The 27,670-nt window shown below is 39.1% G+C and overlaps 1 long non-coding RNA gene across 2 annotated transcripts; it reads right to left on the bottom strand.

The window, feature by feature from the left end:
- Positions 1-39: 39 nt before the first annotated feature.
- On the bottom strand, positions 40-27,670 carry LOC114046427. Of its 2 annotated transcripts, none has more exons than XR_003569509.1 (3): positions 27,543-27,670; positions 12,857-12,945; positions 40-293 (listed from the first exon to the last, which is right to left on the bottom strand). It is a non-coding gene; the product is annotated as an uncharacterized LOC114046427 (long non-coding RNA). The 2 variants fall into 2 exon arrangements; XR_003569510.1 differs by lacking the exon at positions 40-293 and adding an exon at positions 7,219-7,923.

The raw sequence follows: 27,670 nt of genomic DNA on the forward strand, positions 1-27,670 counted from the left end.
AGGGATAGAAAGATGAAAGAAGACAATACGTTGCCTGCCTTCACGTGGTTTATAATCTAATTGGAGGACTGGACAGGTACACAAATAAGTTCAATATATAAGAGAGACTATTGATTAGGAAGGATTTGTACCAGCGGTTCTCAACCCTCAATTCCAACTGCTTCAGTGTGGTATAGCGGGAAGAGCCCTGGAGTCAGAGTCAGGAGGTAACTCGGTTCAAATCTCATCTCCGACGTCTAGTTTCTGTGTGCCCACAGCCAAGTCACTTCCTCTTTGAGCTTCAGTTTCCTCATCTGTAAAGTGGGAATATCGAGGCAGTGAGGGCAGCTGGCCTCAGAATCAGGAAGACCTGTGCTTACCCTTATTTCTAATGCATACTAACTATGGGACCCTGGGTATTTGATCTTTCAATGTCCCAGGCAACTCTCCTAGACTGTTATAAACTGCTGAACAATCAATCAATGAACATTTATTAAGCACCTACTATGTGCCAGGCACTGTGCTAGGTGCTAGGGATACAAAAAAGGAAAAAGACAGTCCCTGCCCCCAAGGATCTTACTGATGGGGGGGGGGTGTCCTTACTGTGAGATCCCCAAATTATGAAATCACAGGCCTGGTCAAAAGAAAAGTGGGAATGAAGCATCTCTCTCCCCTAGGGTTGTCAGGAACGTAAATCACGGGATCATTAGACCTTTATCTGGAATAGACCTGAGAAGCTGTCTAGTCCGGGGGTGGGGGACCTTCGGCCTTGAGGCCACATGTGTCCCTCCAAGTCCTCAAGTTTGATTCTTTGACTAAATCCAAATCAGTCACTGGTGGAAACCGATGATGCTTTGGAGCAAGAAAGGACAAGATAAGAGGAGTCGGAATGAGTGCTCGAAAGATTGTAAAGTCTCTGTAAAGTTCTAATTTAAGTTTTTACAGTCTAAATGTTGCCTGCCTGGGAGCACAGCTAGCAGCAGAACAAGTAGTTCCCTGCTTTTTTAGGGAACTAGGGGTCCCCTTTAATGTGGTTCCTTGACTCAGTCCAAGAATTCCAGAGGGGGATGGGACCTCGGCAGCCGCATAGCGGTCCAAGCAGACCAGAACAGGAACCCCACTCTCACCACCTGAGAAGGGGTCAGCTTCCTGAAGCCTCCACTGTGGGAGACCCCATTTCCTCACACTTCTGAATCGCTCTCATTGTTTGTTTCTCCTTGAATCTAGCCTAAGTTTTGCATCAATACAGCTTCTCATCATTGTTGCTGTTTCTACCCTCTGGAGTCAAATAATGAGAGAAGGGTACTATAGAACAATGGAGAAAGAACACCAGCTCTGGAGTAGGGAGATCTGGGTTCAAATTCTGCCTCTGGAACTACTTTGATGACCTTAGGCAAGTCACCTAAGCCCCTACCCTCAGTTTCCTCATCTGTAAAATAAGAGGGTGGGCCTAGATGGTCTTTGAGGTTCCTTCCAGCTCTGAATCCTATGATCCTAAGCCTACCCTATGGGAACCTTGGAAGTACTTAACAACAGTTATCTTATACTCCTATCCACGTAGGGTATCATACACTTGCCTGTCAGTGCTCTGCTCAAAGGAATGTAAGTTTTGATCTCAGAAACTATTTTTTCTTAAAGACCATGCCTTAAACCCAAATCACTCTGCCTCTCATTGACTGGCCAACAGTAGGTCCTAGATCAAGCCCCACTTGGTCATTGTTCAAGCCCCGATGGCTCAGAGTGAATGTAAATAGCGATTGTTTCTGTTTTGGCCAGAAAACTGAGGGTCTTCCACTCCCAGATTGATTTTTTTTCCTTTTTTTCTTCTTTTTCTCTTTTTCTCTTTCTTCTTTTTTTCTTTCTTTCTTCCTTCTTTCTTCTTCCTTCTCCTCCTCCTTCTTCCTCCTCCTCTTTCTTCCTTCCTTCCTCCTCCTCCTCCTTCTTTTCTTCTTCTTCTTCTTCTTCTTCTTCTTCTTCTTCTTCTCCTTCTTCTCCTTCTTCTCCTTCTTCTCCTTCTTCTCCTTCTTCTTCTTCTTCTTCTTCTTCTTCTTCTTCTTCTTCTTCTTCTCAATATTCTTCCTGAAATGTCATGACTAGAATGCAGCCCAATATCTCAAAAGTGAGCTAACAAGGGCACTGGGCACTCACTAACACAGTGACATTATCACCTTCCTCTTCTTTGAAGCTATGGCCACGTACACATTAGTTTTCTGGTGTCTATATCACACTGTAGACTTATATTGAGACTGCAGTCCTCCAAATTCCCCAGATTTTTCCCCCATACAAACTGGTGTCTCAACATGCCTCCCTCATTTCATACTTTGAAGCTGAATTTTAGGACCTAATTGTAAGCTTTTACATTTATCCCTATTGGATTTCATCTTATTAAGATTGCCTAATGTTGTCACCTATCAAGATCTCTTTGGAGCTTGACTCTGTCATCCAGTGTCTCAGACATTGCATCCTGCTTCATGCCTTGGTCATAGAGGGCAGGAATAGAGCCAATGGATAAATTGCAAAGAGGAAAATTTAGGTATGATGGAAAGAAAAACTTCCCCACATGAGAGCTCTCTGAAAGTGGGATGGGCTGAATCAGTAGAAACCAGATGTCTTTTCACTAGCAGTCTTTGGGTAGGGGATGGGGATGTTGCAAAGCTCCATTTTAGGTGCGAGTTGGACTAGATGTCCCCTGGCATGCCTTTTAATTCTGATATTCAAACTGCAATTCTGTGAAGGTATGGGTAACTAAGAAGTGAGCTTCTTATCTTGCTGATTATTTCTCTTTGTTGTTAGCATCTTTTACTACTGCTGGTACTCTGAGTATCAAATGCAAATCTATGCCATGGAGGCATGCCATGTCAGATGACTACTAGATTCCTTTTGTCCATGAACTAGGAAATGATGTTAGTGTCCACTGAGAGCCAGAAATATCTCAAAAGCTTGATGAATGAGCTCTACCCTTCCTTTGGCTGGGAGCTTTGAACATAATTCAAGTAAAATGTTCCCTGCTATCATGCTGGTATCATGCTCATTCACAAGTGTTGGGTCAGCTGTTAGTAACTTAATTCTCCAACTCCTTACCTGCTGCCTCTGTGGTTTTGGAACTCAGAGACAAATGCTGAGTTCAGATTCAAGACTTTGCTCTCTCTGGCCAGGAACTGAGCAACACCAAGCAGATCCAAAGCTGGAAGGGACCTTAGGAGTTGACTACTCCAACACTCTTATTTTACAGAAAAGGGGACTTAGGAGTAGAAAGGCTACATAACTTGATAAAAGTGTTGCTGGTAATAAATGCCAGAGCAGAGAATTGAACTCAGGTCATAGGATCTTAGATCTAGTACTGGAAGGGAACTTGGAGGTCATTATCTAGCCCAACCCCCTCATTTTACAGATGGAGAAACTAGGGCACAAAGGAATTAAGTGAGACCAGAGTCACATAAATAGTGTCAGAGGTAAAATTAGAACCCAGATCTCTGGACTCCAGGGACAGTGCTCTTTCCCTATACCATCTTGAAGAAATCTTAGCTTCTTTCAAAAAACAGCTGAAGTGTCACCTCCAAAGAAGGCCCTTTTTAACTCTTCAAGTTATTGGTAGTTGCCACCTCCCACTTTGCAATGTCATTTTGTATTTACTCATCTGTGCATCTGTTACTTTATTCCAGTAAAATGGAAGCTCATTGAAGGCAAGGACTATTCATTTTTGGCTTCATGTTTCCAGCATGTAGCACAGCCTAGAATATATTATGTGCTCAGTGAAGATGAATTGAATTTAATCTCTATGATCATTCACTTGGTTCTCCAGGGATGAGGAGAGGTGGGGCTGATAACTGTTGCAAAAGGCTGAAGTCTCATTCCATGGGAAGAAAATTAAATTAACACTATACTGTTTCCTAGATTTCCCTTTCTATGTCCTTGAGTTGAGCTCAGGAATCAGCTTTCCCTCTGAGTTGGTTTAAAGTTGTAATTAAAAGAAGAGTTGTTATCTCTCATACTGGTAACCCCTGGGTTACATCCAGGACATCTGTTTGTTATTGTTAAGCCCCACAAGTTAATTTGGCATTGTCGCCAAAAGATATGTCATCTGTCCTTGCCTGTCTTTGTGCAATTAGAGGAATTTTTTTTTCTTTTTCCAAGAAGACAGCAAGTCTGGTAGTTTGGATTCCCTAGCAATGAGTACAACATGCAGATCCCATAAAACAATTAATATTGTGTAATTGTCAGAGAGGGGCAGTGATTAACTTCACATGAATGCCAGCCCACCTTTCTTAGAATAGTCAATCATAATGTTTCTGCCCCAACCCTACCACCTGTCACTTTTCTCCATGTCTACCAAGACCCCTTCTTTGTTGTGTGTAGGGTTTCCTTTGCTGAGGTTGCCAGTCTGACTCACTTTCTTAACAGTTATAGGTCACTGTTAAGCTGATTGTGCTCAGAAACTGATACCTAAAATTTCAAATACAATACATGACTTCTGTGGTAATGATTTTAAGCCTCTTAATAAGTTACAAAGTTTAATGAAGGTAAATATTGACAGGAGGCCTTTCCCCAGGAGAGTGTGTAGTCCATGAGGCATTCAATTGTAGAAACTGCTTACCTTCTTCTGAAGTCGTGTGATCTACCCCAAAGAATGTTGAATGTGAAGTTACAGAAACTGAATCCACATTCCAACTCTGTGTAAGAAGAGTGACTGTGCTAGTGGAAAGTGGCCATATAAAAAATATAATGAAGGTAGAACCAATAACACTTGACAATTAATTGGGAGTTGAGGATGTCTTTGAGCTTGGGAACCTTGGTGACTGACGGGACAGTGTCTTTAGCAGGAATAGAAAAATCTGGGAAGGGGGTCTTTCAGGGTGAAGGAAATGAATTTTGCTTTGCACATGTGCTTGAGATGCCTTATGGGTCATGCTAAGATCCTACCTTTTGCAAGACAGTTTTCTCAGCTCCCCCTTTTTAAATAAGGTTTTATTGATATTTTCTGTTTCTTATATCTCCATAATATCCCATGTATCTCTCCCTCTACTCCTCCTAGGGGGTCATCCCATATGACAATAGTATTTTTGGAGAGAAAAAAAAGTCAGCATAACTGATCAATACATTGAAAAAGTCCAAAAACACATGTAAGGTGCAACACCTGTGGATCTTTTACCTCCACAAAGATGTGAGTTGGGGGTGTCTTCTTATATCTCTTCATTCTTAATCCTGCTTGATCTTTGCAATTTTGCTAAATTTATCTTTGATTTTTTTGGGTGTTGTTTTGATTTTGATTTGGGTGTTTTGATTTTTTGGGTGTTTTGGGGGTGTTGGTCTTTTTATTTACATTGTTGTAGTTGCTGTGTATATTGTTTTAGATAAACTTGGTGCATAGGAATTTTTTTTCATCTCTTTAGTTTTATTTTGTGTGTTTTTGTTTTTGTAATGTGTTTCTCAAAATCAACAAATTTCTTATCCAATCTGTCACTCTTTTTCTTTTTGTTTGATAGTTTAAACCATTCATATTTAAAGTTATGACTTAGGTTTATACTTTCCCCCACTTGTCTCTAAAGTTATTTTTTTTCTCAAGTTAAGATCTTTTTCTTTCTTCTGCTGTAAACACAATCTTAGGTTTCTTCAGTTACTTTAATCTTTTTTTTTAGATGGTTTTGTTTCCACTGGCCCTCTTCCCCTCACCTCTGATTCCCCCTTCTAATTTGCTACCCTTTAGGGGTTTTGTTTATTAGTTCCTTTTTATCTCATGTTTTCATCTGGCTATATATGTCTTCCTTCTCTTTTTTTCTCAGATTTCCCCTTCCTGTCCTCCCCTTCAGCTACTCCTATTCATTAGTTTTATTTTTAAATTTCATTTTTTGTGCCCCTTTCCAAAAAGGATTTCTCTCACGTTCTTCATTATCTGTCTTCTACTTCTGTTTACTCCAGACTCTCATTCTCTGATTAATGACTCCTGCAATTGTCTCTTGTCTCTCTTTTCTCTGTATTCTCCATGTGATCAAAGCTTCCAAGATATCCCCCCTCTAGGCACTTTCTGCCACTGCCTTGGAGGGCTTGCCCCATGGATGCTCCCCTTTCCATTGTGCCTCACTCCCAGAACAATGTCAATTATTGCAAATATCAGAGAGGACAATGCCCCACAGTAGGGCTCCTTCCTGACAACTGACTTATGCCTTCTCTTGTTGACCATTCCCCCCCCCTCCACATTTGCTTGAAAAATCTCCTCCCTGCTTCCATGCTTTCCCACTCCTCCAGGTGCCAGTTGCCCCCAGGAATTCCAATTCCCTCCCTCCCAGGACCAGGAGACTTTTTAAGCCCCAAATCCTCAGGTCTCATTCACTGTAAGGTCCTCTTCTCCACCAACCATCTCTCTTCACCCATAAGAGGGTTCATCAGTGGAACCCCCTCCCACTTCCAAAGTAAGGCCTCTTTCCTTTCCTTCTCTTTCCAATCTTTCCCCCATCCCTTGTCACCCACTCCCCTGCAGACTTTATTCTTTCTAAGACTGGAGTGGTCACCTTCCCATCATTGGTAGCCCTTGATTAGACCCAGTGCATCACACATTTTTTTCTCTATCCCTTCCTTCTTCCTCCTCACCCCCGTCTCCTGCTCCATTCTTTTATATTTCCTTCTGTGTTTTAATGTAGTCACATAAGAAGCATTCACCTGTAGGCGGGGTGTTGCCAGGTTCTGTCCATAATGCCCCCACCTGCCTTTTCAATGTTATTGCTACCAGATTTCTGCCTTCACCCCTTGTCTCCTTATGTACATTTAGAAAGAAATCTCCTATTGGTCTCTGTTGCTGTCCTTGGCTGCATCATTTATTCACTCTTTCTACATTTCTGTTGTTTGAGGGTGTTCAAGAAGCAAACAACCTCTTCAGTTCTGGTTTTCCTTCTAAAAATGTTTCAAATTCTTCTTTATTATTGAATTGCCCAATATGGTTAAGTTCAGAATAGGTCACCCAGGGCCTGAACTCCTTTGCTTTATGGAACACATTATTCCATTCCCTCTTCCTTTTCTATGGAGTACAGAATAGTTTTGCATTATTCAAATGCTTTGTATTGGAAAGTCTTTTTCTGGTGGCCTGCAGAACTTATTGTTTGAGAATTGAATTGTTCAATTTAACCACTATGTGTCTTAGAGTTTGCAGCTTTGGATTTTTTTTCTAGAGGCCATATTATCTCTGAATTCTTTCCATTGTGATTTCATTTTCTATATTTAGGAATTCTCTTCTATTTTTTTCCCTCATCATGGTGTCAAGGTTTTTTGTCCTGTCATGTTCTTCTGGGAGACCTTTGATCCTTAGGTTTTCTCTGTGCATCTTGTCTTTGAGATCCATATGTTTTACTTGCATAGTGAACATATTTTCTTTTAATGTTCTTTTTTTTTTTTGCTTCTCTTCTTTTAGGTTGTCCTTCACTTCTGTGTTTTTGCATTCTCAATCTATTGTTTTCTCTTTAGTTTCTTTAGTGAGGCTTTCCATTGCAGATTTAAGTTTGTCTATTCTGCTTATTATTTTTGCTATGCAGGACATAAATTCTGTTCTCTTAATTCTCATTTCTCTTTACAACCACTTAAGAACAGCATGTTGTGTTTCCATGTTCTCCTAGACCTCAAAACGTCTCTGCTTCCTCCCACACAGGGCAATTCACAGTTCACTAGCCTAGGTGTCTGCTCCAACAGACTTTTGGGTAATTAGAACTGGCTTCAGCTGGATATTGTGCTCTTTCCTCAGGTTCAATGGAATGCTTCACTGGCCCCCATACTCAGGGTGTCCTGTCCTGGTGACCTGTCACGTTCTTTCTGTTTCTCAGTTTTCTGGTCCAGCAGTGCAGAGCCTGTTGTGGTTAATTCAGAGACTTGCACCCCACAGGAGACTTTTGCTCCTTGAAGGACTACGGCCAAACAGAATACTGAGCCCCATAAAACTTCTACAGCCCGGAGCCAGGGTTTCTACAGTATAGGAAAGAGGAAACGGGGATCAGGATGTAGGGATGGGTTTTGTCATGTCCTTAGGTCTGCTATTGCATCCTTACTGCTGGTAGTGAGGGAGGTAAAGAAGGGGTGAGTAAGCTCAGGGCCAGTGAATGTCAGCTCCTGGATTTTTGTGTTTGTTTGGTTTTTACCTTCTTTTGGGTACTAGATGTCCTAGACCATGGAGTTGCCTGAAGTTGCTTTATCTTTGGCATATAATATCCATTTTGGAGATGTTTGAGAGGTCATGGGGAAAGAAAAAAATATTTTGTTCGTACAAAGTTGTTTGCATGTTATCTCCTTCCAATACAATGTAGGGACTGTTTCTGCCTTTCTTTGCATACCCAGTGCTTAGCACAGTGCCTGGCCAGTAGTAATTAATAAGTATTTGTTGATTGATTGATATGCAGGTAGAGATTTTTAGCAGGTACTTGGTAATGTGGGATTGGAGCTCAGAGGAGAGATGCAGGTTTGATAAGTAGATTTTGTGGTCATCAGTGTAGAGATAATAATTAAACACATAGGAACTAGTGGGCTAACTGTGAAAGGATGAAAAGAGAAAGAAGAGAAGAGGGCCCATGTTCAGATACAGATAGGGGACAGGACGTAGAACATAGGATACTGAAAGGAAGAGAACCAGGAGAGAACTGTATCTTGAAAACCCAGGAAGGCAGGAGGATCTACGAAGAATAAATGGCCCACGCTGTCAAAAGCTTCAGAGAAGTAAAAAAAAATGAGCCATAGAAGAGTATGAGGCAGTTATTCTGCTACTCCAAAACTTAACTTCACCAACGTTTAGATAGGAGGACAGGGCATTTAGATTCATTCACTCCTGTACATTCAGAAGAGTGTGATAATAAGCAGTAAAAATTCTGTTTGCCTGACTGGAAATTTTGATTTGCTCACTGATTTTGTAAAGACCATGAAGTCAGCATTGGTAACAGCTGTATTAATAGTCTTTTGAGACCCCCACAGGGCAACACCTTAATTATAGAATCCTAGAAGAGGCCACTGGGAATCTTGGTGCCCTGAAAGAATTAATTCCAATGGGAGAGGAAGGGGTTAGTCAAGATCAGGGTTTGATTAACTGAGGAGACATTAGGGTCAATACCCAGTTACTGGTTGTGCTCCTAGCCTGGCTCATTTCCTTTCTCATTCTGGCAGATGGTATGTCAATCAATCATCAACAAGAATTTATTAATTGCTTACTATGTACCAGACAAAAAGATGACGGATAAGGCTCTCCTACCTTTGGCTGGTTGTACCAAATAATGTTGGAAAGTATAAAGATTCTTCCAAGGCCTTAATTCTAACTTGTCTGGCTTGTTGGAATATGTGTTATATCAGCCAACTCTGACAAATCATTATGTCAGAGTCCTGCCTAGACCCTTATTAGGATCTGTTGCTGGGTCTCACTAAAGAATTGGATGGTCCTGGGGCAGCTAGGTGGCACAGTGGATAGAGTAGAGCACTGGCCCTGGATTCAGGAGGACCTGAGTTCAAATTCGGCCTCAGACACATAACCCTTACTAGCTGAGTGGCCCTGGGTAAATCACTTAACCCCATTGCCTAGCAAAAAAACAAAACAAAGCAAAATAAACAAAAGAATTAGATGGTCCTAACAATGATGAAAACAATAGATCCCTTTATCTGGCATGTTGAAGGGAAGGCCCTGAGGAAAGTGACATATGGCTTCATGGGAGGTGACCTAGGGAGCAAGAGATAGGGATACAATACTTGAAGGGTATTAGGGCAGCCCACTCCCCTCCTTTACGCTGGGGTCAGGACTGATACTACCAAACAAGAGTGGCTGGAACTAAGTCCTCCACAATAGGACTGGTAAGAAAAGGGCACATATAGAGATATAACCCAGATACTGTAGTGTTCAGGTCATAGTAGGAAGAAAGAATTCATAATAGCATAGTAAGACACTACTCCTAGGACTTGGTACATTTTTATATCAGACTTCATTGGGACTTCTGGGTCCATGCTTTGGGGTAGGTAAGATAGCTTGGAAATCATGGTAACTCCAAGATCAGAGCAAACAGTTATCAAAATATTTCTTTAAAAATCTCAAGTTCTTGGACTCCAGGTTAAGGATCCTTGAATATGACCTACTTCAGGGATCATCACTATTACACCGTCACCTGTAAAATAACACAGGCAAGACCTCACAGACCAAGGAAAGATGAGAAAGAGCTAAAATGCTTCACGTTTGGGGAAGAATGATCTGACACATTTTTTTCTTCTTTATTAAATTCCCAAGTGAGATAGAAATCCATGGTAGGGATGGCATGAGAAGAGATGGAAATCTCCTGCCAAATTGGCTAAATTGTGAAAAGCAGGGAGATAATTGATATAATGGTGCATGCTATTCCAAAATGAGGAGAATTTTGCATAGGTGATAGGCTGCAAGTTTCACCAATCCTTGGTAAATGTGTTGTAAGTTTTTCAGTGAGTGGGAGAAAGGAGCCAACTGTCTTCGAAGAAATCCATGAATAAGAATGCAGTCCTTAATTAGGGAACCCCAAGGTTGATTTTTCCCCCCTGTTGCCTTCTTCTCTGACAGACAAATAACAAGAAATGAATGAGGTTGAGAGCAAATGAAAACCACATTGGAAAAGCAAAGCATATTCTAGCTTTTGGCTGAGCTGGTTGCAAAAAGTTAAGGTTCTTTAATCATCTGTTGGAGCCAAAGAATGCAATTTGGAGGGCGAGCCTGTGCACGCACATGCATACACACACACACACACACACACACACACACACACACTCTCATACACACAGCCTGTACCTCCCTCTCCCCCAGTACTCCCTTCCCATTCTTTCACTGTAGATAAAGCAAGATGGTGGGAACATTGTATAATGAGAATCATGTCTGGCTTCCACCTATTTTATGGATCTCTTTGGCACTTGGGGATACTTAATTTTCTTGGTTTGAGGAATTCATCTATCAACTTCTAAGGCTTCAGACATCTAGGGTCTGGTGATAGAATGGGGATCAAATAGGTTGGCAGAGAATCCTGGGGCCTTAGATTGCTCCAAAAGAGGGTGGACATCTCCTTCTGGACTGGAAAGTCATTACTAGATCTAGAAAGAGGTTATACTATAACAGAAAGTTTTTTAGCAAACTAATGAAACACAAATGGAATTCACTTAGTTGAGGATCACTGGCCACCTTACGTGTTAAGTAACACGCTATGTGGTTCAGCTTCAGGTATCCCTTATCAGCTGGCTTCAACCTTTAACATAAGGCTTCAATCCCTTTTATATTGCTGTCTTTGCCAACAGTCAGTTCATAGTGATTTTATCTTGGCTTTGTAGATCAGTAAAGAGGGTTTGGTTAGTCTGGTAATAAATGTGTTTAGAATTGATGGGGGAAAGCACTGGAAATTAGACTGCCATTAACTTGCTCGGTGATCTCAGGCAAATCATTTCCTCTTTCTGGTCCTCAGTCTCCTTTTCTGTAAAATGAAAGGGCTATACCAGATGATCCTTTGGTTCCCTACTCCCCAAGAGGCAAGGAATTGAATTGTGAGTCATTAAGTGCTAGTGTAAATGAAAGATGGGTGCCCAGGTTTTTCAGGGGAAACAAAGAGTGTGGAGAGGGCATGACCAAATGGAGCACCTAGTGGAGGAAAGGTTGGGGAAGAGGAAATGGGAAGATAGACTTCATCTTTCTTTTCATCTTCAAAGCACCTAGATCTTGCCTCTTGGGATTGATGACCAAAATCTCTCCAGCCTAAGTGTTGTGTTGCACATTTGTGGCTACATCACAAATTTCAGTGTGACATCCTATCAGAAACCATCGCTTCCTCTTTCCTTCTGCTTTAGTAGCCAAATGTGGGGGAGAAGGATAGGAAAGGGGGAGCTATTTTCTTTTTGACCTTTAATTACACTGATCCACTTCTTAAGTGTCTGCAAAGCCCTTTGCAATGGCCCTCCTGTCTTCCCCTCCTGGCCTCCTTTCGTTCTTCCCCTTTCCTTCTTTTCTGCTTCCTCCTTCTTTACCAACCTCCAAAATGGCTGATAGGGGGTACCCTGATGAGTGCTTTCTGGCTGTGCATATGGAGCTTAAAGCCCTGGAAGATCAGCTACAGAACTGACTGATATTCCCCCTGTATCTGCTCTGGGGCTCCCTCCAACACCCAGGGCCTGTCAGCACTCCTTCTTTGCCCCACAGCCTGGCCCAATGCCTGGTTTTGCATCCAGCTGGGGCCTATTGGGGCAGGATGAGTGAGAGTGGTAGGGTGCTAAACTGCCGACATAGTGATGTAAGTGAGAGAGAGGGCTGGAAGCGGTCAGAAGGAAAATGAGAGCCAAGAATGGCTGGGTAATTAATAGGTAGCGGCGAACAAGAATGGTTATCAGGAAATCAAAATGAGTTCCTCAACAGGGAAACAAAAGAGTTAGGAGGTGGGGATGGTAGAAATAAACCATTGGGAGGAACCCAGAGTAGTAAATTTGAAGTTTGAGTTGTGCATCCTTCCAGAATCAAAGAATCTTAGTTGGTTTTGTGCAGAGGTGTCGAAGACTATAGAACCAGATTAAAATGTAATTGGGAAATATTTTGAAAAATACAATAAAACATAGATAATGGTGATTTGTGGTTTTTTAAGTTAATATGCGGCCTGCAGAGATCCTTACGTATGGTTTAGCAACCCATTTCTATTTCAATTTGATGCCACTGGCTGAGTGGATAGGGCATTAGACGTAGATTTAGAAAGACCTGGGTTCAATTTCTACTTCAGACACTTACTACTTGTGTCACCTCAGGTAAGTCATGGAACCTCTCTGTGCTTCAGTTTCCTCATCTGTAAAATTGGGAGTTGTCCCTTACTGCTCTAAATCTATTATCCCATGATGCCATCTAGTCCAACCTGTACCTGAAGGAGTGGCCTCCCCAGCTTACCTGATGAGTGGTCCTCTAGCCTTTCCTTGAAAACCTCTAGTGAGGTCCTGAGGTAGCCCATTGAACTTTTGGTTATCATAGTTAGAAAGCTGTTGTTAAGAAAAAAAAGAAAGTTGGTGTTGTCATTTTGCACCGAACCTTGATCTAGCTTTCTATAGTTTCCACCCTTTGCTCCTGGTGCTATTCTTTTGGGGCCAAGTAGAATAAACCTTCTTTCACATGATACTCTTTTAAATACTTGAAAGCAGCTATCCTGCTATCTAGAAATCAAATCAAGATTCTTAGAGAATAAGTAAATGAGGTATGTGTGTGTGTGTATGTGTGTGTGTGTGTGTGTGCATGCAGGTAGGGAAGGGGGAACAGTAAATATCATAGAACAGCATCAGCTTTGGCTCTGGGGCTTCGTGTTGACTATATATATATATATCACTCTGCTGACTGCAGAGCATAGGGTTCATTACTTAAAGCTTTAAGCATCTGCTTCCTGCCCATACTAACTATGAAATTTCCAGTGGGCAAATTACTGTGAAATCTTCAGCTCTCTTCAAGCGGCCTTGCTGGACCTTGACTGTTTCCCTATATAGTCTTACACATCTATTGACATAGCCCAACTCACCCAGTAAAGTGTTTTCCTCCTAGGGTGGCCAAACAATTGATTTCTGATCTGGCCTGGTGCTGGTGGAAGCCCCCATGCCAAAAAGCTTAGTACTCTCCCTCATTCTACCCCCTTCTCCAAAACAGAGTGGTGAGGTTAAGTAGCCTGCTGACAAACTGTAGGAACAAACTGCAGGTCCAATGAGAAGGTCTGTTCTCTAGTGGTACGGAGGATCCCTGAGAGTCAGTAACGAGAATGATTCGCTGCAAATTAACTGCTAAACCTGAACACAATAACAAATGAATCTTAGCTTCTGGCACCAAGGGCCAAATGAATAAAAATTAAAGAAGCCAAAGACCCCATAGTTGAGTTATAGAAAAGGAACCCTGTTGTTTGGTATTTTAAAGGATTCCAACATTAAGCTGCAATTCAAAACTATGGCCAATATTATTGGTGTGAAATGCAGTGAGTATTGTGTATGGTGTCAGGATGGAACACTGACTATCAAGTTTAGACCCTCTCACCACCAGTAATTTTGATATTATTGTATCATAAACATATTTTCAGAAGGGGGAGAATGTCTGTGGAAATGGAGATGCCTAATGAGAGAACACTCATGTAAATGTACTTTGTCCTCAGTGCAGTTCTCTGATTTACCCGTCAGCTGAGAAAGTATCATCTATAATAGACTGACCTGTTAACTTCTCTGTATGACAGGGATCTCCATTTCATCAGAACTTGGGTCTGAAAAATAGGGTCTTTCAGCTAGAAAGGACTTTAGAGGTAATCAAATCTAGTCACTTTTTTAATATGAAAAGAAATGGAGGCACGTAGAATTGAATGAATGTAACCCCAAGTTTGCACTGCTAAGACTAGAACTTAAGTCTTAAGTCCCAGCTCAGGAGATCTGATGGAATGGACCCAAGACACCCAATTGAATTTACATCAAAATGCCTAGCCTTTACAAAACAAGATGGGATTTTATAAAAGCACAAAGAATTCCAGAACATTATCGAGAAAACTGCTCCACACAGAAGTATTGGTTGGCACAATTACTCCTTGGGCTCATAGGGGAGACAGGGGTTAAAAGAGACCATGAGTGTTATTATGTACCTAACCTAAGCCACTGGCAAGCCAGCTTCAAAAGGGTGAATAAGTGAAGCTACAGAACAGAAAATGGAAGGAACACCATTAGTTCCTTAATATATCTTAGTCAAGAGATGGTTGTCAGAGAAACTTGGAGCAGAACTTTCTCCCAGTTTACTATTTCCTTTCTAATTTTCATTGCATTAGTTTTGTTTGGGCAAAAATATATTAATTTTAAACAATCAAAATTGTCTATTTTTTCTTCTGAGACCCTCTCTATTCCTTGGTTGGTCATAAACTCTTCCCTTATTCATAGATCTGAAAGGAAATATTTTCCTTGCTTCTCTAAGTTGCTTATGATATCATCTTTTGTGTCTAAGTCATGTATCCATTTAGAGCTTATCTTGGCATGCAGTGTGAAATGCTGGTCTATAACTTATTTCTGCCAAATAGTTTGTCAGTTTTTCCTTTAGTTTTTGTCATATAGTGAATCCTTATCCCAGTAATCAGTCTTTGGGTTTATTGAACACTATGCTATTGTATACTTTTGCTTCTGTTTTTTGTCTAATCTGTTTCACTAACTGACCTTGCTAATTTTTTTTAACCAGTACCAAGTCTTTTTTAATGATATTGATTGCTTTGTAGTACATATCAGATATTGAGAACCTTCCCTTTCCCCAACTTTTTTCATTACTTCCTTTGAGAGTCTTGATTATTTTTTGTAACTCTGTATGCTTTTGTTAATATTTTTTCTAGTTTAATAAAACATTCTTTGTTAGTTTGATTGATATGGTACCAAATAAGTAAATTAATTTAGTTTTATTATATAGTCTTGACCTACCCATGCTTAACTGATATTTCTCCAGTTATTTAAGTTTGTCTTTATTTCTGAAAAGTGTTGTATAGTTGGATTAATATATTTCCTTTGTGTGTGTGTTTATGAAAGCAGCTTCTGTAGTTATTTTGAATGGAGTTTCTCTTTTAATCTCTCTCTCTGATGGGTTTTGGTGGTGATACGTAAGAATGCTGATGATTTATGTGGGTTTATTTTATGTACTGTAACTTTGTTGAATTTATTGTTTCAGCTAAATTTTAGTTGACTTTCTAGTGTTTTCTAAGACTCAAAGTCCCTTGCATAGGACTCTCATCATTGGTGAAGACTGATTACGCAATGATCTGCACCTTCGTGGGGGGAAAGGGTAAAATTGGTGAGAGTTGGAGAGAAGAAAGATCTTGGTCTTCTGGTTTTGAGAGAGAAATCACTGGGTTCCAGACTTTCTTCAGGGAGAGGTCTCTAAAGGGAGATACAGATCCTGGGAAGAAGCCAACATGTAGGGGAGATAGCACCTCAATCATGTACCTGTTCCCAGCTAACTAGACTAGAAATTTCAGGAAATTTTCCCGTGAGTAAGATCTGGGACTTTCTCTCAGTTGAGCTGAGATATCTTACTCTCAGAAGGTAAACTCATTCGCTCTTTGTATTTTCTGGTATAGTCTTATCTGTATACCTTCTCTAATTTTGGTTTTGCTATTTGCTTGGATAAATGTGTTTATTTGCAAATCACTTCTGTGAGGTCTTTGTAGAACTGGCATTTAGTGGGAAGGGAGACAAACCTTAGCTATATAGCTTGGGGCACTCTTTTCCTGCTAAGGAATAGAGTTCAGGAGGGCAGCTTGAACCTAAAAATATTTCTCTAGGCTAACAATATTTAGTGGGGTCTTATATGTGTGCATGTATATAGATGTACATATATAGTATATATATATACACATATGTGTGTGATGTGTGTGTATATATACATATGTATATATGTGTGTGTGTGTGTGTGTGTGTGTGTGTGTGTATATATATATATATATGTATATGTGTATATATAATCTTATCTGATAGCTTTTCTCTGAGGAAATCAGAGTGGCCAGCATCTGATGCCAATCTCCTGCTTCCCCTCCTGGTAAGAAGGAAAGTCTCCCTTGCAGAAGAGTGGGCAAATGAGACTAGAGATATCTATTCATGCTTTCTGGTGAGCCACATTTAGACAGAACCACACATAACTACATGGGCAACAACCCACATCCCCTTATATAAGTAAATCATTATGCAATCTATAGAAATGAGCAATTTTGTTCCTTTTCCTCCCATCCTTATTCCATTTCTTTCTCTTTTTTATTGACATAGCATTTCCAGCACTATATTAAACAGTAGCAGTAATAACTAATATCCTTACTTTCCTCCTTATCTTACTGGAAAGATCTCATTCTGAAATTATATATGTTATTAACATGGTTAGTGTTTATAATTTTCTTATATGTAACCAACCCTGCAATTCTGACATAAATCCAACCTGGCAATAGTGTATAGTCTTTCTAATATATTATTGTAGCCTACTTACCAATATTTTATTTTAAAATTTTGTATCAATGTTTATTAATGATATTAGTCTATAGTTTAGTTTCTCTGCTTAGTCTCTCCCTGGTTAAGAAATCAAGGCCATATTTATATCATGTAAAGAACTTGGAAAGGTACTTTCTTTTCCTATTTTTACAAATAATTTATCTAATATTGGAATAAATTGTTCTTTGAATGTTTGACAGAATGCACTTGTAAAACTATACAGTCCTGCAGTCTTTTTTTTTTCTTTTCATTTATGGCTTGTTCAGTTTCTTTTTCTGATAATGGATTATTTAAATAATTCATTTTTTCTTTTTTTAATAGGGCATTTTGTATTGTTTGCCTTTACCCATTTCTTCTAAATCACCAGCTCTTTGCATATAATTGGGTAAAACAGTTTCTGATAATTAAAAACAAATTTCTTCTTCAATTTTTGTGAGTTCTCCTTTTTCTTTTTGATACAGAGAATTTGGTTCTCCTCTCTCTTTTAGACATCAGATTAGTTCACTGTTTATTTTATTGTTCTGAAAAACTAGATTCATCAATTCAATGTTTGTTTTCGCTTTCAATTTTATTATTCTCATATTTGATTTCCAGAATTTCCATTTGTTGTTGAATTGAGGATTTTTGATTTGTTGTTTAAATTTTTAAAAATCATGTACCCAATTCATTGATTTATTCTTTGTTGATGAAAGCATTTAGAGATCTACATTTTCCTCTGAGGACTGCATCAGTGCATCTCATAAGTTTTGGTATGTTGTCTCACTATCATTTTCTTTGGTGAAATGTCCTGTTTTCTATAATTTATTCTATCAACAACCAGTTCTTTAAAATGGAATTACTTTGTTTCCAATTACTTTCAAGTCCTTTCTTCAAAAGTCTTTTATTTATATAATTTTTGTTTCAATGTGATCAGTAGGTCATGTGGTTAGTATTTATGCTTTTATGCATTTCTGTGACTTTTTTTTTGTCCTAGAACATTGTCAGTTTTTCTTAAAGGTGTATAAACAGCTAAGCAGTATCTAAATTCCTTTCCATTCCCATTCAGTAATCACTAGACATCTATCATGTCTAAGTTTTCTAAAGTTCTGTTCAGGTACTTCTTTGTCATTTATCTTTTGGCTATATTTGTCTAGGTCTGAAAGGAATACACTAAAGATTAATGTTTTTTAAAAATTATCTATTTCTTGCAATTCAATTAGATTTTTTAAAAAGTATTTAGATATTGTACTATTAGGTGCACATATATTAAATTTTCATGTTGATTTATTATCTATGGTGCCTTTAAGCATAAAGTAGCTTCTCTGCTTATAACTTTTGATCTTATGTATACTTGTTGTAACCTTACCTGAAATTGTGATTGCACCCTCTGCTTTTTTGAGTTCAGCTGAAAAATAATACATTTTATTCCAGACCTTCATTTTATCCTACGTGAAATTTTATGTTTCAAGAATATTTTCTATAAACAATATTGTGCTGTATTCAGTTTTCTAAGGCAATCTGCTATGGTCTTTCATTTTATGAATGAATTAATCTCATTTATTTCACATTATAATTATTAATTGTGTAGTTCTTTCCATTCTGTTCTTTCCCCCCCGCCTTGTCCTCTTCATTTTCCTCTCTTTGCTCCTATTCCCATATTTACAAATGACAAAAAGGTGGTATAGAGGAAGTTTGCCTAACACTTAGGTCTCTGAATGTAACAAGCTCTTTCTGTTCTGTTATCCCTCTTCTCTTCCACTTGCCCTGTCCTGATCCCAGGTTTTTCCTCTTTTTTTCTTTTTATTTCCCCTCCCCTCCCTTCATGTTCCCCTCTCCAGCACTGGAATTTGTTTTGCTTATGACTATTATCTTACCTATCCCAACCTCTCTTTTACACCTCATGTCTCTTTCCATTTGGAAGTTTCCTTAGCAAAGATACTGGAATGGTTTGCCACTGTTCAGACCCCAAAACTAACATAGATCAGAGAAACCCTACTAAGAGCCTCACCATTCCCAGTACATGGAAGGCATGACTCATCTACTCTAGATTAGCATCCATTGTCTTTGGATAGAACCTGGGTACAACATATATAACCCACAATAAAAGGAATAAACTCCTGAATTACTAGACACTGCAAGGGAAAAAGAATTTGAGAAAGTGTTAAATCCTGAAACAACCTGTTCTCAGCATATGTGGCTAGAATTGTAAAGAATGAAACCACCCTTGGAGTGATAAATGTGTATTAGGTAAGGTAGCTAGGGAAGAAGAGTGCTCTGGGACCCAGTCTTGATCTATGTAATAGGCATATGTTTGTTCAATGACCTGGATAACTGGATCTGCTACTCCATTTCTATAGTCCTCAACATCAGATGAATCATGGGGCAGGGGTTTGAGAGTTGGGGAGAGACACTTCTTTAGCAAGCTTTGTCCAGATATCAGAATATTTAGGGGCTCAGCCTAATCAGCACCATGGTCAGTGGTCTGCTCCATGACTCGGCCAGCCTCAGTGATGCTGCTAATTGTTTCTACTGATCAGTACTTCCATTTTTAGCACTCATAAACCTCCCATTTATTTAATATTCCATTTCATAATTTTCAGGGGTTTGAAATTGATCTTACAGGACTATAGTTTGCATAATACATTTCAAACTTTTGAAAATTGAGGCATTTACTTAATTCCAATCTTCTGTTCTCTAATCTCCAAAATTCTTCAAAAAGTTAATTTTTTTTTAAAGTTTGATTATTCACTTTTGCAAGGTAATACAGTAGCATTATTAGGGGACCATTGTTAGGGGACCCAAATCCATTTAAAATCATGAGGTGTTCTCTTACTATCTCTTTATGTAGTATTCATTCTAATTTCTTCTTAATCAGATTTATTCTCACCTTTTCAGTCTGAGGATCATATTCATTTCTTAAGAAGACAGAAACAATATGGCATTTGAGTGGCTCTGCCTTCTTTTGTCATTTTTATAATTTTTTTATTCTTCTTGATATTAGCATAATTTTAAATGCCAACTTTGTTATTAGTATTCTTTCCAAGCCTCTGCATATTCTTGTGCCTTTCTTGAGAGTCTTACCAATCTTTTGTATTCTTCCTTGGTTATGTGCCACTGCTTTCATCATTTATGTGTTTCTTTTTGAACCTCAGCTAAGCATTTGTTTTGAAGCCACATCAGATTCTTTATACGTTTCCCCCTTCTTTTTTTCCTCATTGGAATCATTCATAATTGTAGTCTCAGAATTCCATCCATTCATCTCTCTTGAGCCAGCTCCCTTTCACAGTTTCTGGCTATGGAATTATACCTATATATCATTCTGAGATTTTTGGTATCTACTTTATCAAAACTAGGATAGACTTTTGGAAGCCCATACTCTCTACCATTACCTAGAAATAGTTATTTCCTTAGAAAGTGGTGCTGCCTCTGGAAGTGATGAGAAATATATCTAATTTAAAGGAGACTAGAAGGTATTACCATTGAGATGAGTATCAGAACATGTATGAATCTCCCCCAGAAACAACTGAGTGCTATACATTGTATGATTTCTAGATGGAACTCAGACTGTCTACAATCCTAATATTTAGTCCTCCAGACTAACTGCAAAATAATCTCTCTGATTATTTTCCAAAAACTATTTGGTTCTGACACCAGCCCTTTATTTCTGATTTAAAGACTATCTTCTGCCTCTAACCACTCTGTTGGACCCCATGTTTTCAGCAACCAACTTTGACTCTAAATGATCAATTTGATGATTTTGGAACTTCATAAATGGGAATCTTTCAGCCTAGGCATTTCCTTTGCTCCTCAGTCTGAAAGTCTTAAAACATAACCATGAAAAGTCTTTAGCTCCTGACTATACTAGATCCTGGAGAAATAAGATTAATAGTGTTCCTTTCCTTGATTTACAGGTCTAGATGACATGGTAAAATTACCTCCTCCCCTCCCAAATTCCAATGATTGCCATTTTATCAACAAATTCTTATTGATCAGAAATAAATCCACAATAGAAATTCCCCTCACTGCTTCATTTATCTTTGAAAGAGAATGAATTGCTTCTAAGACAATTTAAGGATTTATGAATTGCCATACTTCTGCAGAATGAGACTTATAGCTGATATACAAGTAATTTAAATCCTCTGTCCTTACTATATCATGCTTCAATATCAATTCTATGATATGAATTAAGAACTCATCATCTATTTCCTCTATCTGATTAAGTTGGTGCAGTGGATAAATGGAGGGCTGACCCGGAGTAAGGAAGATATGAGTTCAAATCTGGCCTCAGACACTTCCTAGCTATATGACTCTAGGCAAGTCACTGAACTTCTGCTTGACTCAGTTTCCTCATCTGTAAAATGAGGATGGTACCTATTTATCAGGATCAAATGAGACAATAATTGTAAGATGCTTAGGACAGTTCCTGACACTTGGTAAGTGCTATATAAATGTTAACTTCCCATAGTGTATTTCCATCACAACATCACTTACATTTCATTTATTTTTACCCAAATAGATTCTCCTTAATTTTATGGATTTTTACATAGGTATAGATATAGTGCTACTCCTCTGTCTCTTCAATGAGGTCAATTTCTATTTTTTTTAAACAATGCTTCCTCTTTCATTGCCTTTATCCAGTCATGGGTTCCATTTCATCAAATTTTAATGATTTCTATGAGGTCATATTTACTTTCTTTCCCTTTCACATTCATTTTGTTATTACCCATGTTCTTTTCATTGGTGGGTAGACATGTCAAAGAATAAATATTATACCTGACTCCTTTACAACTTGTTCTTCCTATGAGTTACTATGTAATTTTCCTTCCACTATAATTAGTTTTTTTCCTGTCAAATAGGTATCTGGATTTATAGTTTTTGTTGTTGTTGTGGTTTAATCATTTCAGTTGTGTCTGACTCTTTATAACTCCATTTGGAGCTTTCTTGGCAAAGATACTAGAGTAGTTTGCCATTTCTGTCTCTAGCTCATTTTTACAGATAGGGAAACCAAGACAAACAGGGCTAAGTGACTTGTCCAGAATCACACAGCTAGTAAGTATCTGAGGCCAGATTTGAACTCAGGAGTATTGGTCTTTCTGACTCCAGGCCCAATTCTCCAGACTCAATAATTTTTCAACCTTTATACTGAGATTCAGCTTAACGTCTTCTTGAGCAGAGCAGGGTGCAGATTCTAATATCACTGAATTTTCCTTATTTGAAAATCAATATCATATCTTCTTGGGTCAAATGTTTAGTTCTTCCTCACTTCTTCTGTACTTTTTTTCTTAATATAAATGAATCAATATATTAATTATAGCACCTACCACAATGATTTGTACTGGGAGACCAGGAGATAGAGATGAAAAGGGAGATAATTTCAGGACTAGGGGACATCCAGTGAAAATTCAGAGTCAGGAAATGAAGGGTCTTATGTCACCGGATAGAAGAGTATGTGGAGGGGAATGAGATAAGAATACTGGAGAGATAGGTGGGGGTCAGGTTAAAAAAAAAGCAAACAGGCTTTAAAATTCAAACAAGTATTCAGATGAAAAGAAGGCTCACATACATAATAGAAAGTCAGAGTTTCATGTATAATTTTCCCCTATTATATGTATATTGAAATATTCAAGTTTGTCAAGTTCCTGATAAAAAAAGAAAATTTTTAAATAATGAAATTCCACAAAAAGTGGGGCGTAACTGAGCTAGAGATAATATAGTATAGGAATAAAGAAGCAGTACAGTGAGTACAACCTCTCCTCAAAAAAAAATTCTCAGAAGAGATCTAGAAAATGCACTGGGCTGAATCATCATTGGGAAACCCAAGAAGGAGTCACAAATGACTGATTTTTTCCCCCAGCCCAGGTCAGCATAGGGAGATAGAGAGGTTTATGCATGCTAGGGACCTTGTCAGGCCAGACACATGCTGAAGCGAGAGGCTGTGCACCAGGGCAAGAGGAGGTCCCAAACCTGTTCTGGGGCACTACGTGTAGGGTTTGGGTACAGGTGCTGACGAGCACTTTTGTCTCCCATTCCTCAGTGTCAGGTCACAAATCCAGGGTGTACTGAGAAGGTGATTTGTGCCCAGGGTTGGCGCTCTGGTCTAGGGAGTTGTCATAAGCCCTCAGTGGTATACCAAGAGAGAGGCAAGTACAGAGGTAAGTAGCAACTGTGTGGCTCAGACCCTAGGAGCAGAGTGAGGTCTTGGTTCCAGCTTCTATCTCAGTCTAAAGCCTGCCGAGAAATAAGCAGGGCAGAGATCCTAGACCAAATGGGAGCCTATGGTTCTGATTGCTCTGATATGGTAGTAATAGGAAACTTCATTTACCCACTGGACACCTGCAGGACTTCTCTCTCTCTACCAAGAGCTGAATAGCTCAGTTCTTGTCTGACACGAATAGTAATTTTACCTTTCAAAAGATTCAGAAACCAAAGAGCAAGAGGTGCTATTTTGGACTTCCTCACTAACAAGGAGAAACCAGTTACTGAGGTAGGATGATGAGAGTCAGGAGAAAGTTACCATCTTAGAATTTGTGATCAAGAAAGAGAGAAAAGTCAAGCGAAGTGTGAGATAAGAGATGTTCAGTACTTGGCAAACCTGAAAGCACTATATAAATGCTACTGTTATTGTTGTTGTGATTCCTTGATTTGGGGTGAGTAGATTTCAAAGGGTCCAGGAAAAGATTTCATGGCTTAAAATTCCACAAAGGAAGTCAGCCCAGGAAGGACAGGAAGTCCTTAAAGACAAAATTCTAAAAAAAAATAATTCAGATGATCAGGAAAGGGAGAGCTTTCTCAAAAAATTGATGTAGATGCAGAGTGAATTCCACCAACTTAGACTTCTAAAAGACATGTATACAAGATGAAAACATGGGTGAGTAATAATTAGAGCTGGCCCCAATGTATTGGGGCTGGCAGGAAATGTATGAATGAGCAGGGGCTCTTGGGAGAAGAGGGGGGTGTTTAAGTACAGTTAGGATTCGAACCTCTGAGCTTCCTTCCAGCTTAGAGATCCTTCAGTTTTTTCTAAGATTCATTTTCTGGGGACAGCTAGGTGGTGCAGTAGATAGAGCACCTGTCCTGGAATCAGCTCTGTGACCCTGGACAAATCATTTAACCCTGATTGCCTTGCCAGAAAAAAAAGATTCATTCTCTGCCTTTGTGGGGTTCACAGTTTAGTAAGAGAGATAAGATGGACCCATAGATAAAAAAAATAGACAAAGATGGTAAAGAAAGTATATGAGAATGACATCTTTCCCGCCTCTAACTTTCTTTGATTCTGTGGAATCCCTTGTCCCATTTAAGACTCAGCTTGGAGGCTACCTGCCTTCCCCACAAAGCCTTTTCTGAGTCTCACAGCTGCTGGTGCCTATCCTCCTATAATAACCACCTTGTATTCATTTTGGACATTATATATACTTATATGAATATATGTTTCCTCTCCTAGTAGATTGTAAGGTCCTTGAAGGCAGAGGCTGATTGATCTTTGCTTTTATATTCCCAATGCCTGGCATTTAGTAAACACTTAATTAATTTTTATTGATTGAGTGGTAGGATGAATATAAACAAAGTGCTATAAGAGTTCATGGGAGAGCTGAGGGTCTCCCCTGGTTGGGGACAGAGGAGGAAATCAGGGAAGGATTCACCGAAAAAGGCTGAATTTGAATTGAGCCTTAAAGAAAGAAAGGTAGAATATTCAGTGCCATACCAATGAAACTACCAAAAACATTTTTTATAGAGCTAGAAAAAATAATAACCAAATTCATCTGGAAGAAAAAATGGTCAAGAATATCAAAGGAATTAATGAAAAAAATGCAAAGGAAGGTGACCTAGCTGTACCAGACCTAAAACTATATTGTAAAGCAGCAATCATCAAAATTACTTGGTGCTGACTAAGAAATAGAGTGGTGGATCAGTGGAAGGGGTTAGGTACACAAAACACAGTAGTCAGTAACTGTAGCAATCTACTGTTTGATAAACCCAAAGACTCCAGCTTCTGGGATGAGAACTCACTATTGACAAAAACTGCTGGGAAAACTGGAAAATAATATGGCAGTAACTAGGTATAGACCAACATCTCACACCATATACCAAGATAAGGTCAAAATGGGTACATGATTTAGACATAATGGGTGATACCATAAGCAAATTAGGAGAGCAAGGAATAGTTTACCTGTCAGATCTATGGAGAAGGGAAGAATTTATGAGCAAACAGAAGCTAGAGAACATTGTAAAATGCAAAATAGATAATTTTGGTTATATTAAATTAAAAAGATTTTACACAAACAAAATACAACGATCCAAGACAATTTCAAAAGACTCATGATGGAAAATGCTATCCAAATTCAGAGAAAGAACTATGGAGTCTGAATGTAGATCGAAGCATACTATTTTCAGTTTTGTTTTTGTTTTCTTTCTCATGGATTTTACCTTTTGTTCTGATTCTTCTTTCACAACATGACTAATGTGGAAATACGTTTAACGTGATTGCACATACATAAGCTATATCAGATTGCTTGAGAGGGAGGGAAGGAGAAAAATTTGGAACTCAAAATCTTATAAAAAAATGAATGTTGAAAACTTTAAAAAAAGGAACAATATCAGCCAGCAGAGATGGAGGCAGCGGAGGAGATAAAGACCTACTAAGTATCAGGACTAGACATATATAAAGGCGGGATATGTTATGATTAGGAAGGGAGGAAGTCTGCTCAGGCATTGTCTTTTTAGTCAAAGTTATAGGATGTTTTCAAGGCTTCTTGAGATAAAGAGACATAGCTTTCTGATTCATCCCCACTTCCAGCACTGGGTAGAAGTCTGGATGCTGATGTATACATGTATGATTGCTTACCTGGAAGTGAATTTTTTTTTGAAAACCCATAATATTTTAATGTGTTATTCACAAGAGCAGGGGCATTTGTTATAGTGCCCTGGATACATTCCAAGGGATTTCTTTTTTCCTTTGTAAATCCTCTCCAACTTTTGGAGGGGCAAAGTTTTAGTCACATATTATTCATTAATCTAACAGTGCCCAGAACGTTTGGATGGGGGATGAGTTGGGAGGAGTCATTCTAGGCTTACAGCAGGCTGAGAGTCAGGAAATTTGGGTTCCAACTTGGCTTTACCATTGACTGGCTCATTTTTTTGATCGTGGGAAAATAATTTTATCCCCTGGGTCTCAGTGTCCCAGCCCATGAAATAGGGATAATAAACTCTGTCCTAGAAATGTTAAAGGGAGAGGATTCATAGTGACATTGTAACATACAACATACTAACATAGACATTTAGGGACTAAAGATTCTGATTTCATATACATACATATATACATAAACATACACATATACGCACATATAAAATGTATACATATATGCATAAGTATGTATATGTGTGTATAGGGTAGGGTGGTGCAGTGGATAGAGTGCTAGGCCTAAAGTCAGGAAGACTCATCTTCATGAATTCAAATCTGACCTCAGACATTTACTAGCTGTGTGATGCTAGGCAAGTCACTTAACCCTGTGTGCCTCAGTTTCTCATCTGTAAAAATCAGCTGGAGAAGGAAATGGCAAAATCATGCCAGTTATCTTTGTCAAGAAACCTCCAAATGGGGTCATGAAGAGTCAGGCGCAATTGAGAAATAATAAATGTATATATACATGCATGTATATGCATATGTATAGATACATATTTATTATGTCAAGTATATACATCCAAATGCAAGTTTTCTTCCTTATACTTCTGGAATAGGAAAAAAAATTCCCAGATTAGGCAGATATAGCATCTCTGATACATTTGTATTTTTTTTTTTTGTTTTTTTTGTTTTTTGCTAGGCAATGGGGTTAAGTGACTTGCCCAGGATCACACAGCTAGTAAATGTCTAGTATCTGAGGCCAGATTTGAATTCAGGTCCTCCTGACTCCAGGCCCAGTGCTCTATCCACTGCACCACCCAGCTGCCCCTGATATATTTGGATTTTAAAAACAAATCAGTAATTTACAGCTAACACTAAGGAGAAGATAAATCTTAGGAGAATAGAGTAGCTAAATAGTGAAGCAGAAAAAATAGGGAGATCTTGTAGGTGGACTCCATTAAATATCACTTTGCTAAGCTTTGGACTTATACTGTCAAATTCCTTGTGCTATCCTTATGATGCGTGGATTCGTAGAAAGTGTGATGATCCTTGCGTTGGGCACCAGTGTTATCCTAGATTACTCCCATGATTCCAAAGAGAGACAGTGAGGCACAGTGGATAGAGCACTGGTCTTGGATATGGGAAGACTTGGATTTGAATTCTATCCCAGACATGAGGTCACTTAATTTCCCTAGGCGTCGGTTTCTTCATTTGTAAAAAATTGAGAGTTAGGGTTATGACCTCTACGGCCCCTCCAGCTCTAAAGCTAGGCTCCTGTGATGTCTCTCACTAATATAGAGCCTAGGTCTACTCTGAACTCCAAATGATAAGTTCACTGTACATATTGTCAGATTCAGCCCAAGTCCCCAGCTTGCCACTTGGGTTTCCTGGCTGGCTATCGGGGGTCATTGGTATGACTAACAATGCTGCCGTTCTCCTATATCCCTCCAAGACCTGTATAAGGTCGGTAGGTACCGTCGCCCTATCACCTCCCTCCCTACCAGTTCTTTGTTACCTGTGGATCCAAGGAATGAAGTGATCGCTCCTTTTTGGACCATCCTTTTTGGGTCCGTTATGGCCTGATCGTCTCCCTGCTCCTTGGAGAACAGGGCAAAGCACCAATTTTCATTCTCATTCCTGAGA

The sequence above is a fragment of the Vombatus ursinus genome, unplaced genomic scaffold (genome assembly GCF_900497805.2).
Source record: "Vombatus ursinus unplaced genomic scaffold, bare-nosed wombat genome assembly UNPS02014782.1, whole genome shotgun sequence".
Taxonomy (NCBI): Eukaryota; Metazoa; Chordata; class Mammalia; order Diprotodontia; family Vombatidae; genus Vombatus; species Vombatus ursinus.